The sequence below is a fragment of the Mauremys reevesii genome, linkage group 1 (genome assembly GCF_016161935.1).
Source record: "Mauremys reevesii isolate NIE-2019 linkage group 1, ASM1616193v1, whole genome shotgun sequence".
Taxonomy (NCBI): Eukaryota; Metazoa; Chordata; order Testudines; family Geoemydidae; genus Mauremys; species Mauremys reevesii.
Genome location: NC_052623.1, coordinates 261862415 through 261877723, shown reverse-complemented (window position 1 = coordinate 261877723; position 15309 = coordinate 261862415). Strand labels below are relative to the sequence as shown.

Here is a 15309-nt window from a genome sequence, read left to right as displayed (position 1 = left end):
ATTACTGCAAGTAAGGATCATCTATCTTTATTGCACAAACACTTTGTTTTGTAAGGTGGGAAAATACCCTATTCATATCATGAAAGAAAGTTAATGATCTAGAAAATAGGTTGAGGCACTCCAGTCTGAGAACCAGAGCCCTATGGAGTAGGAAGGGAAAGCGGTTTCATAGCCAAGACTCATCTTTACTGTGCCAATAAGCAGTCACAGTTCAGGAACTGTTCCACTTCAGCACCTAATCAGAAGCAGCGCATCAGCCTTCACACCCTGAATGAAATCAACCTACGCTATTTTACCTTGCAGTCTGTTCTGATCAAGTGGAAAAGTTGTTCCAGTTAGAAATCCTGATTTGTTAGAAGGTACAGGACCAGCATCCGTGCTCCTCATTCCTGTTGAAAAGGGACAGTTCCTATTCTTCAGCAAAGTATTCACTATTTTCCACTCTAGCCTTCTCAAAGCTTCCTCTGTCTAGGCCAGCCTATTTCAATGGAGTTAAAAGTCGAGGGGTAGATTGTCCCCTGCATTGCAGTTGCTTTGTACCATGATGCTGGAGCAAAACAGTCCTAAAGACTTAACGGCCAGCTATGGGAGAAACAAACCAGCACAGGATGGTCCTCCAGCAGCAAAGCACATACAGGCCATCATCAACCCTTCTCCCAGCTGCTGGCCTTGGCAGGCAAAGCCAGGGGACAAAGGACACAGCCGGTCTTCCCTGTGCCTCAGAGTACCCTGATGCATGGTCAGGAATTTTTTTTGACTAAAATGGGGTGGGATTTTTTGCTGTTTTGTTGAAGCCAAAAGTGTTAGCAAAACAGGGCCAACCTCACCAAATCTCCCAATTCAAGACATTTTCAATACAAGTTTAGGTTTTTCTAGTCAAAATGACTGTTTCAAAATGTTAGTGATTTTAGACTAAAAAATGTTAAAAGGAGGGGAAGAAAAAAAAAAGAGTCTAAAGCAAAACAAAATGTTCTGATCCACCCAAACCAGGATTTTTTTCCCCCATTTTTTAATCCTAATTTGGGACAGGAAAATTAGTCAAATGCATGAAAATTCTTGCAGGACAGGAACTCAGTTTTCTGTCCAGCCCTGCTAATTTCAACCCCAGGAGGTTACTAGCAGCCAAAACAAGCCCTCAAATGGCTCTAATTCATGTTGGGGGACCCACCCAGAACAGGGGGCACCCAAAAGTGTCAAAGCCACTTTTGTGCACACCCCATCCTGAGCAGCACTCTGTTCCCCTTAACCACAGCTCAGCAACTGGGTCTGGGATTCCATTTTTCTCCCTAGATTCACTTTTTTAAAAAAAATAGGTTGCCAGTGCCAGCAGGTCCATGAAATGTGACAAACAGAAGACAACTAGATTGATTCCACCCATCAGGTTTACTTTGGTGTATATAAAATAGACACATAAAAGGGAAGGATAGTCCGGTGGTTAGACTCAGATCCAGGTCCGAGTCCCTGCTCTACCATAGACTTCTTGTGTGACCCCCAATGTAATTTCCAGATCAAGAAGATAAACTCCAGGGGGGTTGAAAATATTTACTGGAGCTCCACTCTGGATAGCTCCAGCTGAATTTAAGTCCTGGTGAAACCTATTGTTACAACCAGACCTCTGAAAAGAGCTTTGAGATTCAGGTATACTCCAAAATGTGGTTAAGTCCATACGCATGTTCTGCATCTCAGGGTACATCTACACTGCAAACAAACAAAAACAAAAAAGCAAAACAAAACAAAACAAAAAACCCCACAAAGTCTTGAAGTCCATGACAATTGACTCAACTGACATGCAGGGCTTGCGCTACAGGTCTAAAAATAGCAGCGTGCAGAGGACCCCACTCAGGCTGGAGCCCAGGCTTTGAGACTGTTCCCTCTTGCCAGGTCTCAGAGCCTGGGCTCCTGCCTGATTAGAAACATCTACACTGCTATTTTTAGCCCTGTAACATGAACCCCAGGTGTCTTAGCTGACCCAGGCTCTAAGACTCCTTCTATGCGGGTGTTTGGGGTTTGGGTTTTTTTGTTTGTTTTTTGTTTTGCAGTGTATATCTATATCTGGCAGAGCCCAGAAAGGAGCTGTGGTTTGGCCAAAGAAGGCCATTTTCAGCAATGACCATGGACTCGTGCCAGCTTCTTGTAAAAGGTCAGATTTTTAGGATGAGCACAATGGGTAACGTTTTCCTAAAAAAATTAAATATCGTGTGTGTAAGACCAAAGAAAGAACAGATTGCTTATCCAGAGTGAGTATTTTGTGGCATGCATGTTATAGAACTGAATGCATGGCACACATCTGCTTTTGGGCTGTGGCACACCACAAGCTAGCAGTGATGTGGCATAGATTGATAGCATGCCAAGGCTGGAATACAGGCAAGCAGACTGCATTTTCATTTCAGGTACATGCACACAAAATGATGCAATCCCCGTTGCTCCAATTTAGACTACAAATTAAGGTTGCCAACTCAAGATTTTATGGTGAATCTCAGTATTTGGAGAGGGGAGGAGGGGTTCAGATCCTTCAGTTAAATGATTATGTGAAAATCTGTGTGTACTTTAAAAAGTACATTTCTAGCCCTCATGGTTGCAGAGAAAAGGTTGGAAACTTGACATCAGTATAGAGGCTCAGACACCAGAAGGCAAATATACAGAACCAGAACTTAACTAATTTTTTTTTAAAAAAAACTCATGATTGTTAAGCCAACCATGATTTTGGGGGGGGCGGTTTAACTAATGATTTTTGAACACTTGGGGTTGAAACTACCAAGTATGCCAGCCAGTTTTGCAGACTAGCAGCTTAGAAGGGTCTGAATTAGTTAAAATTCTCTATTTGCTGCACATTGGAGCAGAGCAAAGAATTGGTGGCCAGCCACAAAAGGACATAGGCCATCTTACTTAAAGCCAGCACTGCGGAAGAGGCCTGGTGACTTACATCAAGTAGTTCAAATCCTTTTAAAGAAACCTGGTATGCAAAGGAGGTTGTCATTCTTTTCACTGAATTCTTTTTGGAAATCCACAGCTCTTCGTAGTGCTTTTGGCTTGGGAAATGTAGAGCAGAGGCTTCCTCCCTAAGTTCCATCTGGCTGCCCTTGGAAGAGCCAGCCAGCTCCGCCTTCACTGTCAGCCTTGGGAAAGCCAGCCAGCATATGCCTTCAATATGAACAGGGATAACATGGCAACACTCAGATTGTAAATACTTGGGGCAAGGGCCATCTTTTCCTTATGCACGTATGGGGTCTAGCACAATGGGAAGCCAGTCTGATTGGGGCCTCTTAGCACAATCTCAATAAACATTAAACAAGAATATAATCCAGGTTTGGGTGAACAAGATGCAGTGAAGACCACCACGTATGCTAAGCTTTGGTTCAGCAACAGTTTTGTTCCACCAGTTTTTGGTGGACAGAGTTCTACTGTATTCCAAATTAGCAAGACACAAAGACACAGACCCAGGTCCCATGAGACTAGGCTCTGCGCATACAAATAGTAAGAGGCTGTCCCAGCCCCAAAGAATTTAATGTAAATAGGCAAGACAGAATGGAGGTGGAAACAGAGAGAGTAAAGGTGGCATGGCTTGTCCAAGGTCACACAGCAGCAGGTTAGTAGCAAAGCAGGGATTAGAACAAAAGTCCCCTGACTGTCAGCCCAGTGTTCTATCCTCTCCCATGCAGCCTCTTTGGAGGGCAGTATAATATTCCTTGGATCAAATAGCAAGCTCTCTCTATTCTTGTACCTGAGAATTCCCATATGCCTGGAAAACATCCTTAAGTTTAGACAGAGTAGCAAGACCGATATTAAAAAAAAGTGTGCTCTCATCTGTGAGAAAAAACAAGTTACTGTTTCCTATTGCCCATCCTGTATTTCCCCACATATTAGTTTCACCGTTAAGTAGTTGGTTCTCAAACTACATGGGGATGACATAATGCACAGATCCTCAGTTCACATAACTCTTATTAATTATTACCTTCAGGCTAATCCAAATCTTTTTCATTTATTAAATCCGGAAAAAGAAAAGTGGCCTGCACTTTGGTATTTTTATTTCAAAGGGAGCCTTTAAGAGCTCTACTGACATTGTGCGAGATCCAAATGACCCAACATTTCAACGGAATTGCCTCATAAAGCAGTAATATCAAAATACATTCCACTCCCTTTGCTATTAGGTTGCTCTCTTTTATAATGAGCTCCTGCCTAAAACATAACAATAGCTCATTGGCTCAAGATGTGAACACTGTGGTTGTGGTTATTAATCGTGGTGGCTGATCAATGACACGAGTCTCCAGTAACACCTGCAAGACCGCAAGAAGAGCCCAATATAAATGTGACAAAGTAAGACTCCTTAACAACAGCCACTCTCATGCAAGGATGTCATCTGAGGGTGTAGGATACAAAGGAATAGGACTGGGGAGACCTTTACAGTTAAAAGGTGCCTGTCTTTCCATGCAGAATGGATGTGGGCCCAGAAACACTATTGTGTTAAATAGGCTGTTAAAATGTGAATCAGAATGTTTGCTCCCCGGCAATTAAGCCCCTAATCCAAACTCTAGTGAATTCAGTAGAAAGGTTTCCATTGACTTCAATGGGATTGGATGAATCCTTATGCATATTAACTCTGTACTATCCTTGTTTCTCAATATATACATTCTCCACTCTGCTTAGGCTGCAAAATTAATTGGCACGGTGGGACCATCACTGTGATGGGCCCTTTGGTATAATCACACAAGGCTACTGGCTCCAGTATACCTCTCTCCCCTATATGACATGTACAGAAAACTCCCACAATTGTGCAGTTTTGTAGAAGTTACACCAATAGGAGAGCATGTAAAGGAGCTGTAGGCCCAATATGCTATCAGATGGTTAGGCTGGGGGTTATTTAGTTTTGCTTTTTTATACTGTATATAAACACACATATGTACACACACACTTATATAAAGGGAGGTATTTTCCCCTCATTTTTTTAATACAACCATTAAATAAAAGGCTGAAAAATTAGTTACCTGCTGTTTTGAGAGTTCTGATATAGTTCTAACAGGGCATGCTAAGGAAAGACCCTTTGTGTTGCATTCTGTTTCTTTGCCTGTATGTTTTAACCCAATCCTGCCATTCTTGTTCAAGAAAAGCTCTCATTGGCTTTGATGGAAGTTTTACTTGTGTGGGAAGCACATAACTAGTTCTCCAAAGAACACAAATGCCAGAGTGGTCACCTGCCCAGCTGGATCCATTTCCAGGGTGTGTGTTTGTTTTTTAAATAAAATAAACCTCTTCCCTAAAATACATAAACATACACTGTTTATGCTTTCGATTCAGCAGTACATAGTGTCCCTTTCTACTACTGACAATCCATCCTGGGGAGGATTGGACTCCAACAACTATTATAAGCATTCATCATAAGGATGAAGGATCTTCCAATGGAATCTGCAATCAATAGACCTGGAGGGCAGCATCCTGAAGAAACAGCCTTAGCACTGCATGCCAAGAAGTAAAGCAGAAATGACACAGCATTTATTCCACAAGCTATTCTCAGAAATCATTTAGGAGATGAGGTTTGGGGGTTTTTTAAAGTAAGATAATGCACCGTTTCCAAGAGTTGATAGACATAGCACACAATACCATGAGCATAAGGACACACTCCCTTGCCTTCAGTCTATCATAGGACAGGACTTTGCCACAGAGCAGTGGTAAGACCGCACTCCTCAGTGCAATCCTAAGTGACCTACAGAGCAGCTTCCTTAACTAGGAGAAAGTGTCTATCAGTCTTTTAGCAGTGATGCCCAAACAAGAAGTAGGTCTACACCTCAAGCTGGGGGAGTGATTCCCAGCTCAAGGACATATACTTGCACTCATCCAGCTAGCATGCTAAAGATAGAATGTAGCCACAGTGGCACGAGTGTACTTGAATTAGGGTGTCCAGTTTTTAAACCAGAAAGTCTAGTCGAAAAAGGGACCTGACAGTGTTAGGTAAGATCTGCTGACCAGACACCCGAAGTCCGGTTACTGCAGCCAAGGGAGGCCGGGAGACGTGAGGTCATCACCTGTGCCAGCCCCTACTCAGTCACAGCCACCTCCTACCTGCATCGGGCAGCTGCAGCTCCCACCCCCATCTCTACCAGCAAGATTATCCAAACCCAGGCAAAGGGGAGAGAGTGGGAAGAGGGGAAAAGCAAAGAGAACCTATGGGAGAGGGGAAGGAGGAGGAGCAAATGGAGGTGGGGCCTCGGGAGGAAGAGGCAGGGCAGGAAAAGTTCCAGCACTCCTCCTGGAGTGTCCAGTTTTTAAATATTACAAAGTTGGCAAACCTGAGTATTTACCTAGTGTCTCAGATGGGCGCACACTCAGGGCAGCCAGCCCCACCTGGCACTCACACCTCCACAGCTACACTGTTTTTACCATGCTAGTTCAATCAGAATGAGGGCGAATAAGTCTCCTTGAGCTGGGAATCACACCCCCAACTCAAAGTACAGACATATCTTTAGTTGTAGCACCTGGGACAGTTTGGAGAGATGCTTGTGTCAAATTACGAAAGCCATTTTGTTTGGGGAATGCCGTTTGTGATCCACAATCTCTACTGTGGATTAGAATATTCATTTTGTAGCAGGGTTTGACACCTAGTGGACTATGTCTGAGAAGCTGTGGCAGAGCCATCAGAGGCCATCAACAGTGAATGACTCTTCTCTACCGGAACAATGGGTTTTCCACCAGCAGAGCCATTGACTTTGAAAAAGCTAACAGATAGCAGAGAAGGGTGGAAGCCTGGACCACCACCCAGCTTGCAACCCATGGGAAGCAAGGGACAGAGTATGTTTTTAAAAATGGAGCTTCTCTAAGCAAAAGATGCTGACACAAACATCAGAAGGAAGGAGACCGGGACAAGCAGGCAGGAAGAGCTACAGTTCCTAAAAAGTCAGGCCACACCCAAGAATTTCCAGAGTGAGATCAGACCGGTAGATTGTGTTTGCCACAGATCTGTAACTCTGTTCTGACTAACGTGTTTGTAGACAAGAAACTCCTTTGCTAAGCCTGGAGTTCCTTGCTTTCCTGCCATGTTGTCTCCCAAGGGGGGGGGGGGGAAGTGGGGAACTCAGGAGGGCTGAGGCACTGGTTCTGGGGTGTGGGGTGGCTGAACTGAGGAGTCCACTGCCCAAGATGGGTGTCAGACATAGGGTGTGCACCTGGGAGTACACCTGACAGAGTCACTATCCAGAATCAGGGGCTTAGAAACATATGGGATCCAAAAGCACATGGGTTCGATCCACTCACTCTGAAACCTGTCACTACAAATTGTTGTTCATCCAGAAAGTGGGACAAGGCCAGGCTGTGACTGCACCATCTAGGACTCTTTTAGGGCTTCAAGGGTTTGTGGAGGGTTCTCTAACAAAACCCAACAATACTATGCACCGCTCCACATACCGTGTGGCTGTCTAACACCTTTCTTTGTCAAGTACTACTTTTTGTTTTAAGCTCAACTATGATCAAACTTGCAAACACCACCAAAACAGATGCAGCAGCAAATGCACACAAGAACCAAACCGCAAAGTGACTCAGAGGGATCACAGCAATGAGAATGGCAGGAAACAAGGGTAGATTTAGTACTAGTATGTAAAATCTTACACCCATGGAGAGGAAATGATCAGTTCAAATACAAACAGGCATGTTCTTAACCAAGCACCCACAGCCATCACATTGAAGAGTTTATTTTCATCTTCTTTCCTGAACTTTGTCCTATACACTATAGATACTACGAGGCAGGCATGAAATTTGGAAACAAGAGAGGTCCACATGCAGAACTTAATCTGATGTGGTCCAAAGTTTGAGAATCACTGCCACAGAGCAGTATACATGTCCAGCATCCTGTTGATCCTGTATAAAAGATAAAGTACAAAATAATGAACTATTTTACTTAGTTCTCTGCTGTATCAGATGCGGGAATTATTTGTAAGACCCAACAACAAAATTAACTTGCATTGTATTTTAGTTCTTCATCACAACACTGTTCAATGTAATTTACTTTACTTATACTTAGATATTACATACTAGTGATTTAAAACATAATGCAAGAGATTACGCAGAAGAGTAAATTTACACACGTGTAAGCATTTCTCACATCAGACCCTAATCTAATAATCCCTAAATACTCTCAGTACCTATATGTACTCATTAATTTTACAACTCCTAGGACTTACTGTCTGGACCTCATCAGCACCATTAGCCATCTAACCCAATGCTAATTTAAATTTCATCAACACGACATCTGTTCTATTTGTGATAAATATGTAAACATTTAAACATGTAAACATTTGGCACTTTGGCAATTAAGTATTCAATGTAAAGAGGAGTCTTGAATGCAAGTTCATATGTTTCTTCAGAGAATGGGTTCAGCATAGATTACATTGCATCACAATGTGACTTTCACTAGCATAGCTCCTAGCCAGGGCCGGCGCAACCCATTAGGATTTGAGGGGCGGTGGCCGCCCCGGTCGTCGGTGGTATTTCGGGGGCGGGACCGTCCGCCGCCTCTGTTGGGAGTGCCATTTCAGGGGCGGGACCTTCCACCACCTAGGGCGCCAAAAAAGCTGGCGGCGCTCCTGCTCCTAGCTTAACTTCTGCTGAGCCTAGCAACAGAACACACATCCAACACAGGAGGCCAGTAAATGAAGGGTTTTAAAAGTGTTCATCATTTGTCCTGACAGCTCAGTGTATTTCTTTCAAATTCACGTAGCTAGATAGTAGAGAGGAAAACCAATGGCCATCCCGGAGCCTAACACACTTGTCTATTACAAGCATGGGGGGAGAAGGGGAGTATGAAGTTGTCAAATTTCTCCAAATACTCAAGCAACAGGCCATATTCTGTCAAGGTTATATCCTTCTGACACCACTGACATCAACAAGAGAGCACCCATGATTTGGCCTACTGGGTAGAGAAAGAGTGAAATCAGAAGTGACTAGACTGCCAGGCAACTAGGCATTTTCCCATGGCAGGCTGGTGACTTCCACAGGCTGCTGGATTGGCCTAATACTACTGTCATAGCAGCCCAGTGCCACTTGGCTGAGCAATGGTCAGTTTCTTCTGCCTAAGAAAAGGCCAAGAAGTTGGTCCAATAAAAAGCTATTACCTCACCCACCTTGTCTCTCTAATATCCTGGGACCAACATGGCTACAGCACTGTGAACAAGAACAGACCAGGCAGAGTGAGGTGAATACAGATCAGAGTAGGGGAAGGAGGGTAGAGAACGGGAAGAATAATAAATATTGAAGAAAAAGTACTATGCAGGAAAAAGACAAAAAAAAAGGCTGAGGAAAAGATGCAGCAAGATATGTGTCAAGGAATAAAAGTGGAATAAAGACAGAGGAAAGAAGGGAGACTTGCTTAATTAACTAATAAAAGCTTTTGATGTCATGTTGCAACAAAACACTCAAATATTTTAGCTATTAAACAATACAACATACAAAATGGCCCAATCCTTGGCCCCTGGTAAGGTTCCTTTGTACTTCTGGAGAAATGCAAAGGGACCTTTAGCCTGACCTGAAGGGGATGATGAAAATTCCCTACTGTCACCACATGGGATGTGTTGCGAGTAATGCAGAGAGAGCATAAGATGGAGCTTAAGAAATGTGAAGTGCACTCCAACAATCTCTGGATTGCAGAACATTCCCTAGGACGCTGTTCTAGCTGGTGCAAGCTAAAGAGCTCTGTAGCTGATCCAACTTGAGCCAGGAGTGGGTTTGGCCTCCAGCTTCCTACCCCCAACCTTCACCAGGATCGGGGGAGATGTAAAGGTGATCATTGTTTCCCCATTTCAGCTGCACTGAGCTCATGGCCAACATCTTTGCATAACCTACATAATTCCAGGACTCTCCTCAATTTACTAGGGCCACTTCTGTGAACTCGCTCTCTTCTCCCTCCCACCCCCACCCCTCCAAGAACACACAGTTCGCATGAATCATGGAAGCGCTGGTATAATTTGGGTCACTCAAAATGTTTCCTGGGCTATTTGAGCCTGCCAAGAATACGGGGGGAGAGAGAGAAAAATCAATCTTTCACCCACAGCTGTTCCTTACCCTGAAATTTATAAACAATCCTTACTCTCTAATTAACCAACATGCAACATGCTTTGTTGTACGCCTCTAGTTATACAGCCAGCGTAAAGCTTCAAAGGAGACGATAACTTTGTTAGAATAAGTAAGGACTCCATTCTGACTGGACTCGCTCAACTTCCACTGAGGTCAATGGACTTAATTGAAAATGAAGGCGAGCATCTCATAGGATCAGCCCCTAACGCGGAACTCTCCAGGGCAGGGACCCATCTGTACAGCAAACACTATGCACACTCTGTACATAGTGTTGTAGACATAAATATGACAATATATTAATTATAAAAGAGCAAGAGAAGGAGAGAGAAAATGATCTAGGGTAAACATTTCCAAAAGCTCCTGAGTGACTTCGGCATTTAAAAATTTTATAGTTTTACCCAGAGTCTACAAACAGATTTGTTTCTGAACAACAACATTTAAGAGGTTCTGTATTGGGTGCTCCTTGAGCATTTACTAGCTAAATTAGCTGTTACCCAGTTCTGGCGACAAGGTACCATATCCTTCAGTTTCTGCCAAAACACTCCCCTTTTACATCTCCTGTTCTTCTCTTAAATTCACATCTGCAGTCTCCTCACAAGTGCCAATTAATTCTATCATAACACACTTCTTACGTATTGAGAATATGCAGGCTAGCCTTACTTATAACTGCTACTACTTGAAATTAAATATCCCTCTTGTTCAAACTGTTCTCTTCTGACCCACACACCCAGCTCCTGCCAATCTTCCACTGTTGCAAGAATTCTCTGTCGAACGTCGCTCACTTCCTATTCCATTAAGGCCTCTTGTTGTAGTGCTTACAGATATACATCCCCTTTTATCTTTACTGGCTGTCTTTTTACATCTAAGACACATACTGGGGGTTTTAAAACAATTCACTGAAAAGGACCATTTGTGTAGATATCTGCTTTAGCTAGAACCTCAAATCTGACCCCCAAAATTTCTAGGGACCTGGGATTCAGACTTGAATCCCCAGATCCAAACCTACAGGTCTGTTTTGGGGTTAGGTCCAAAACAACCAAGACCTATTTTCTGGATCTATTTCAGATGTTACCCAAGATGGCCAAAAAAAACCCCTCACATGAGCAACCTATCTCCAGCAGTTCCCACTCTAAAAAGAGGACATAAATCTTGCAAAACCACATGCAGGTTCCTGATTTCTAGCATTCTGTGCCCAAATCACCCTGCAAGATTTCAGAGTTCACCCTAGTCCTGATTTGGTCTTCAGCCAGAACCCCAAATTCCAGCCTAAGCTTCTGAACCCCATATCCTCAGCCCATTTCTAGTTTCCAGGGATAGCTATCCTGAGGCAGGCCTCCATGCACCTTGGGTGGAATCTTTTTTTATGCTACAGGATGATGAACAACAAGCAGTCTCTTCTTTACAGGGGTTACAGATATCTACTTTTGCTGCTCACCTTCCTTTGACATGACAGAGCTAATATCTTCAGTAGACTGCAGTTGCCTCCTAGGCAAGTACTTTTCATTGCCAGGGCAGATGATGGCACATCATATAGACTAGCAGTGGTGTAGACAAAAGTAGGAGACATCTTTTTGCAAAAAACCCAAGCACCACCACCACCACATCCCATTTTTGGACCAGCCCCACTAGGTAAGACTCTCAAACAGACTCTCCTCCAAAAAGTTTTGGTGCTTCCTGCTTTTGGATAAACTGAAAATAGCTTGAGAGCTGCCCATATTCCAGTATGTTGCTTCTTCTGTTTCTCTCCTCAAACCAGAAATACAGAGGCTATGAACATGAAATGAGGGTGGGGGAAGAGATATCCAAAAAATATTTAAACTCGAAGACTTGTGTTAGTTCTGATTTTTATCCAATCTGATCGGTCAATCCTGACAAACAAGGCCATTGTGGTTCTTGGAAGCATCACAACTGCTAAGAGTGAAAAGCTCCCACCAGTACAAGATGTAACCAAAGTCCCAAAATACAATTAATTCTATGAAGTTCACCGCAACCCACTTATCTATGGAGATCAGACAATTTTAAAGATCAAAACAACTCAAGTTTTATTAGTGAAATAACCATTTGTATGTTTAAAGCAATTTAAAACAACTAAAACTTCCTCTTGAAAGAGCAAGATGGACATGGTTTAATTATCAGAATCAGGGTTTTAAATGGGGTAGGGGGAGAGGGCGGGAAATCAGATTACAATTCCCACAGAATGGAATCCATCTCTGTTCTGTGGGCCAATGCAAGCTCTGGGCACGCCTTACGTCCCACTCAGTAACAGGGGGTGTTAGTGGTTAACAAGGTGTTTTCTGGCTCTCTGCACAGGGGTGAATGTCATCCCTAGAACACGTGCAACTGCCACTGTAAATATAGTCCTTTAAAGAAAGAAAAAAAGAGAAGAGAAAAGAAAGAGGTCAGGTGCCAGAACAATAGAGTTTAGCCAGCATTTCAGCCAAAACTTGAAGATTCAGAGAGAAGCAGAAAGTAAATGGTAACATACAAACAATACGTAGTAAGATATTGTGAAGTGAAGTGGGGACTGGTCAGGTATACTTAACTGTGCATAATATGGAGGTTAATTATTTCCTTTATGACGTGATTTATTGTGAGCAATGTGGAACTTGTTCTTACCACTAGAAATAAACATATTTAATCTCTTTGTACTATGGCCTCCAAATTTTATTTGAAGCATTTGTTAACACTGATAATCCAACATTAAGATTGGGACTAATAGAAAGAAAAGTCTGGTAGACAGCCAACACTCCAAGCAGAGGGTATTGGATTACTGTGTATCCTAATTAGTTAATAAGTTAAGTGAAAGGACATAAAAATACAAATTATTAAAGATTACACAACTTCTCTGTATAGTATCCTAATACACCCAATGGAATCTGTTGACAGTGAACTTGATAGTTCAGTGGGTGAACCCGACATACAAATAAAATCAAAATAAAAAATTTGGGGCTGATTAAGCAGAAAAATTTGAAGAATATTAGAGAAATATGACACTCATACTTTAACCTTGTGTTTTGCACCATTATCCAAAGTCCTTACTGTACCCACTCTTAAGATCTTTAGTGTAAACATGTACATTTATTTAATGAAAGCATTTATATTACATTGCATCTTGTAATTTTTAATATCTAAATTCTTAAACAATCTGACCGTTTCCCTTTAAAACATAATACTGTTAATATAGCAAATATTAGCACTGAGGAAAAATTAATACCTAGTTTGGTGTTTTTAAAATATGAAATGAAAATCCTAGTAGGTATGTCAATGGATCAGATTCTACCCTTAGATGAACACATACCTCACCAAGTAACTTCAATAGGAACCACGTGACTGCACATTAGGGCAGAATTTACTTCACTGTATGTTCCAGGGACATACATCTTCATCTAGAGGACAGCAGTCACAACTGTAGTGCATTTATTCTAAGGAGACTACTACTATTTAGCTTCTACCAAGGAATCTGTTTCCACTCTTCCTTAAAGGGGATGCGGGGAGCTAACACACCTCCTTACTGTCATCTCTTTCCTAATTCCCTCACATAAATCAGGGTTTTACCCACTTCCATGACAATGACAGCATCAGGCAACTCATTGGATTATGCCAACAAACTTTGCTTCCTCAGCTCTGCAGAAGCAACCATTCCACATACAGTGTTTACCACCAGCTTTAACAGCTGGACATTGACCCTGATGTTTCAGGACAAGGTCACCCATGTGTGCTTCTCAAGCATCTCAACATTTAGCTGCCAAAAATGAGACATTCTAAAAACACAGCAGATTAATGAGAATACCTTATTCTCAGAGAAAACCTGAAGCTATGCAGTTGATGACATGTTTCTAGAAAAGATCATTTGCACAATGCATTCCTTCCCATTGTCCAATGTTCTTCACCTTTATATTCTTTTATAAGCACAAAGATATGTGCGATGCCCTTCAAAAAAAATTTCCCTTTTTTCAAAAGCTGATGAATCAGCTTCACTCACTGCTTTCAAGTAAGATATATGGAGTTACAAACATAAGTTCCCCCAATATAAAAAATAAATGGAAACCAAGCCAAAACCAACTGATCTCATAAACTCGTAAGGAACACATCAACCACTGTGAAATTCTGGCCAGGAAGTGAAAACCCTTTTGGTCCAAAAACGAGCAAGAGCAAGAAAAACCCAGCTGCTATGTTAATAATTTATGGCTCTAGCTTAATCACAAACTAAAGTACAGATTGGTCTCAGTATTAATTTGCTTCAGATTCACAAAAAGGTCTGTTCAACCTATCAAGCCTGGAGTGTTTCAATCAAACACGTAGTTTTCAGGCAACATCAGTAGTCGGGGGGTGCTAACCACAGGAGGAAGGATGGTTTTGTGCTTGAAGCACAGGATTGGGGATACTGCAGAAGTGGTTTCAGTTCCCACCTCTGCCACAGGCTTCCTGTCAGGCCTTGGGCAAGTTGCTCAGGAGGGAAATCCACCCCTATATTTTGGCCACTTTGCTCCAGCTTAATTTAGCTGGAGCACATTGGCCACAGGGGGAAGTGTTGTGGTGTTCCGAGGCCCCCTGCCAGGAGCAGAGATGACGACAGGGCTGTAGCCAGTGGTGAGCTGGAGCAGGTTCCCACAGGTTCTCAAGAACCGGTTGCTAAAATTAGACCTCCGTGGAGAACCGGTTGTTAAAGGGCCAGGGGGTGGGCAAAGAACTCTGGTCTGCAGGCCGGACCATCCTGTTGCTCCCAGGATTCCCAGCTGGGGAGGCTGAGGCTGCCCCGACCCTTCCCCCGCTTCCCCCCAGCTGCAGCGTGGCCAGCAGCCGGCATCAGCTTGGCAGCTCAGCTGAGCTCTGGAGTTGTCCTGCTGCCACTTTTTGAATGGCCCAGCAAGGTGGGGGCAGGGGGAGCTGCTGCAAGCTCCAGGGCTGGCCAGAGGAGAGGGGAGGCGGCAAGTGGGGCAATTGGCCCAGGCCCTGCAGGGGCCTCTGGCCCCACGACGATCTCTCCCTGGCCCCTCCCCCCCTTAAATCAGAACTTTTTATAGGGAACCGGTTGTTAAGATTTTGGCAGCTCATCACTGGCTGTAGCACTGCCTTCCTCCCCACTAGTTGACAGAGCTGGTCCCATCTGGGCCAGAGCTCATATTCCACCCAGCAGTGGGTGTAACAACAGCCCTGGTTTAACAGACAGACCCAATACCCCAGAGAGCAGCAGTGAGACATGCACCTTATCACCTGCCCCTCCAAATGGTAGTGGATAAAAGCCACAGTTTAGCC

General features: G+C 43.3%; 1 protein-coding gene across 9 annotated transcripts in view; it reads right to left on the bottom strand.

Moving 5' to 3' along the window:
* CHST11 (carbohydrate sulfotransferase 11) overlaps positions 1-15309 on the bottom strand; it is a 280383-nt gene that overhangs the window by 220682 nt on the left and 44392 nt on the right. Inside the window, exon 4 of one of the 9 annotated variants that reach the window (XR_005583681.1) lies at positions 7716-7842. The exons of the other annotated variants lie outside the window; for them this stretch is intronic. The gene's annotated coding sequence lies outside the window, so the exon portion shown is untranslated. Of the gene's footprint in view, positions 1-7715; positions 7843-15309 lie in introns of those variants that run through there. 9 annotated transcript variants of the gene reach the window in all.